The sequence below is a fragment of the Cicer arietinum genome, chromosome 5 (assembly GCF_000331145.2).
Source record: "Cicer arietinum cultivar CDC Frontier isolate Library 1 chromosome 5, Cicar.CDCFrontier_v2.0, whole genome shotgun sequence".
Classification (NCBI taxonomy): Eukaryota; Viridiplantae; Streptophyta; class Magnoliopsida; order Fabales; family Fabaceae; genus Cicer; species Cicer arietinum.
This window is the reverse complement of record NC_021164.2, coordinates 36,696,083-36,700,509: the sequence shown is the minus strand read 5'-3', so window position 1 is coordinate 36,700,509 and position 4,427 is coordinate 36,696,083.

Sequence of the window (4,427 nt, the reverse complement as noted above, 5' to 3'; positions counted from 1 at the left end):
TTCCCTATGTGAGCTTTAGTAAAAGCATCTTTGTTTGCATAAAATATGTCTGATAGCCCTGGAGTTAACATTGGTAACTATATTGACGCAACAACATCTCCTTCAGCATTGTCAAATTAACTTTAGCTTCAGTAGGAGGATTATTATATATTTCTCATTCTATATATATTAAGGTCCATGATGACATGAACTTTCACAAATATAACACATGCATTCTTTCTTGAAATTGAGTTAGCAACACAAAGGACATGATCATTTTTATTATTATTGTGATAAGACATTTTATTATCATCCCTCTTATTTGCATCTTTTGTACATGTTATTTGTTAGCGTTCACGCTATTCTAATTCAAGTGCGAGAAAAATAAGAAAAAATGATAGAATGTGTTACTTTATTAAGAGACGAATATACTATTTATACATAGCTTTTATCACGTTATTTCTAAATAACTTCTACCTAACTAACTAACTAAACAAGTGGTTAGTTAGTTGGTTGATTACATACAATCAAATTAACTTGAATTACACAAACTGAATACAGAGAATGTTTTACGTTCTCCGTTTTTCTAACACTCAAAACCAAGAACATTCTTGGTTTCCAACACTCTCCCTTAATTCAAGTTTCTATGTGATTTTACACTTAGCAATCTTCCCAACTCTCCAAGTCTTGTTGTCCTCAATTCATCAGCTTCCTTCAGTAGTGGATCTTTTTGAATTTGATCATATTCTTTCTTTGAGGATGAACCAGCAGACTTGAGCAACATAAACTCCTTCTCAACATCAGCCAATTCCCACCCATTGTAATAGATGTTGGTGTTGTTTCTGCATCTCTTCATATGCTTGACCAATAGTTTCAATTTTATATATACATGCCTCAACCACTTTAACTTTAACAGTTTCACTCAGCTCCAACTTGTTTCTTTCAAATGCATCCAGCTTGGCCCTTAAGTCCTCTATTTCAACTTATGTGGCTTTAAGCGTTTGTTCACAAGCAGCTTCAGCTTCATTAACAACTTTTACTCTTAACTCTAAATCATGTTCATCTAAAGCATTTTTCAGCATTTCAGCTTGAAAGCGAGCTTTACTTTCAGATTCTCTAACTCCTTAAAAGCTTTTCGCATAATCCTCTGGACCATACATATCCATAAAAAATTCTAACTCCTGCCAATTAAGAGGTCTTCCACTACTATTAGCCAAAACAATTGCCTTTAATTCAACAACTTCCATAACCCATGATAAAGGGTTTCACATAACCTCTAAGAACTTCAAAAAAATTCTCTCCTTTTTCTCTTCCAACTAGTTTGGTCCAAATAATTGAAGATGATTTGATCATTTCTCTATTGTTAATCCTTCTCTTGAACATTTCAGCTGCTCAAACATTTCCTCCATTGGAATTCTTTCCCTTTCAACTTTACTGCTAGCACCTGACTTCACATAAATCTTGCACTTCACTTCATGTACAACTGCTACACTTTTCTCTTCTGACTTCTTCACCGATGGGATGCTCGGTCGTTCCAATTGTTCAAAAGAATTTCTAATCTTCAGTGTGCTTTAGATATCCTAATATCTTACCTCGACAACATCCGATGCAGATATTCACTGCACTTCTTCAGCTTTAACCGAGACAAGCTCGACTTTGAGTTGGTTTATCTCATCGCTTTCGACAACTTCCAGTGCATTCTTGTTATCTACATTTCCAATATCTTCCAGCCATTCTTCTTCCTTCTTCTTCACAATTTCAGTTCCAGCTTGTTTTGTAACACCCCGATTTTCATAGCGAGGGTGTATTTTTTTTTTAAAGGGATTAATATAAAACAGAGAAACAAATAAGATAAATACCTTTGGATAAATAGTTGAGTCATTATAATTTACAAGCAGCGGAAAAGTTTCTCAAAATATGAATCCAAAATATTTACACATCAAAAAGTGGTACATGTAACCCATCGAAAATAACATGTCAAACTGACAATATTAGTATAGGTACAGTCTTCCATTTTAAAATAAATACAATTCAAAAGAAAGACGTATGTTCCCTCTATGTCAACCTAATCTGATCATTCTCCAAAACAAACTAACCGCCCTGAGTGATCTCCACACGCCCCGTAAGATCCTCCTAACATAGCTCCAATCAAGCATTCCCATCTACATTCCCATCCGTAGGGTACGAACCGGTAGGATCGTCCTGACTCTCATTTGAGGGCAAAGCCCAGATTTCCACAATAGTTGTAAAGGGTCACCAACCGAAATTAACAGTTAACACATAACATTTAAGTTTTAAATGCACAAAATAACCTTTCAACTAAGCATGCACCTTAAAAGGGTTTTCATATGCTTAAAAGTTCATATAACACTTGCCAAATAAAAATGAAGTCAAGATAAAGTTCTCAATCCATCAAGTAATACATAACATTTTGTTCATTTGGCCAAGCCCCTGTCTTTCATCCAATCGATTGGGAAATCGATTTCCCTGATCAGTTTTCCAAAAATTCATGAATTAACCTAAGTCATTCCTAATCAAGTCCACAACCTAACACTTAGCAATTCCTACGCGATTACTACGACACACGAAGGTTCGATAACCATCATACTCACACACAATACACAACACATAGCACTTAACACCTTCATCTCAGTTATCACGATAAATCAAAATTCGAATCACTCAATCATAAACTCAAATCAAACATGACTCGCGTGCCAGGCACCCTAATGCAATGCGTATATGCCAAAATGCATGGACTCGGAATTCCAAACCAAAACCCTCCTCGAAGGGCCGTAAATCATAATTGTACCGCCTATCGCAGGCCAAAGTACCAATTACCGAGGTGCCACCTATCACGGGTCAGCACGATTTACTAAAAAGCGTAAATCATAAACGTACCACCTATCACGGGTCAGTACTATTTACCGATGTGCCGCCTATCACGGGTCAGCACGATTTACTAAAAAGCGTAAATCGTAAAAGTACCACCTATCAGGCCAAAGTACCAATTACCGAGGTGCCACCTATCACGGGTCAGCACGATTTACTAAAAAGCGTAAATCGTAAAAGTACCACCTATCACGGGTCAGTACTATTTACCGATGTGCCACCTATCACGGGTCAGCACGATTTACTAAAAGAAAAAGCGTAAATCGTAAACATACCGCCTATCACAGGCCAAAGTACTGTTTACCGAGGTGCCACCTATCACGGGTCAACACAACTTACCAAAAGCGTAAATCATAAACGTACCGTCTATCACAGGCCAAAGTACTATTTACCGATGTGCCACCTATCACGGGTCAACCTAATTTACCAAAACGTAAATCGTAAACGTACCACCTATCACGGGTCAGTACTGTTTACCGAGGTGCCACCTATCACGGGTAAGCACGATTTACGAAAATGAAATGCATGAGCACACACTGACTCCATCCACAATAATCGTTAAGCAAATGCAGATATTAAATGATTCCCCATTTTTAATACTCATTTAACTTAAACGACTTTCACAACAAACATTAAGCAAACAGAAAAATTAAGAGATTCCCCATTCTTAATACTCTTTTAACTTAAACAATTTTCAAAACGAACATTATGTAAACAAGACATTAAGAGATTCCCCATTCTTAATACTCATTTAACTTAAACGATTTTCAACACAAACATTAAGTAAACAAGACATTAAGAGATTCCCCATTCTTAATACTTATTTAACTTAAACGATTTTCCCAAACACACATTAAGTAAACCGAGATATTAAAAGATTCCCCATTTTTAATACTCGTTTAACTCTAATGGTTTTCACGCCAACATTAGGTAAACGTAGACATTAAGAGATTCCCCATTCTTAATACTTATTTAACTTAAACGATTTTCCCAAACACACATTAAGTAAACCGAGATATTAAAAGATTCCCCATTTTTAATACTCGTTTAACTCTAATGGTTTTCACGCCAACATTAGGTAAACGTAGACATTAAGAGATTCCCCATTCTTAATACTCATTTAACTTAAACGATTTTCAAAACAAACATTAAGTAAACAAGACATTAAGAGATTCCCCATTCTTAATACTCGTTTAACTCTAATGGTTTTCAAATTCCACACAAAACAAACTCAAACCTATTATCAGATCCAATCCACAACTCACACCAAAACACATCAATTCATTTCTCCACATAATCCAACCATACACACAACAAATTTCATCAGTATTAATGAAGAACATGTCAAATATGACGAACACAAATCAACACAATCCACCACTCAAACACAATAAGTTTCATTTACTCAAAATCATACATAAATGAGTTTAAATTCATTTTCCACGAAACATTCATCAATATAACCAAAACCTAACTCTAAGATTTTACCCATAAAGCCTTAGATTCATTTTCCCCCAAATCAACACTTCAACCCTAACAAATTCCTTTCCACACAA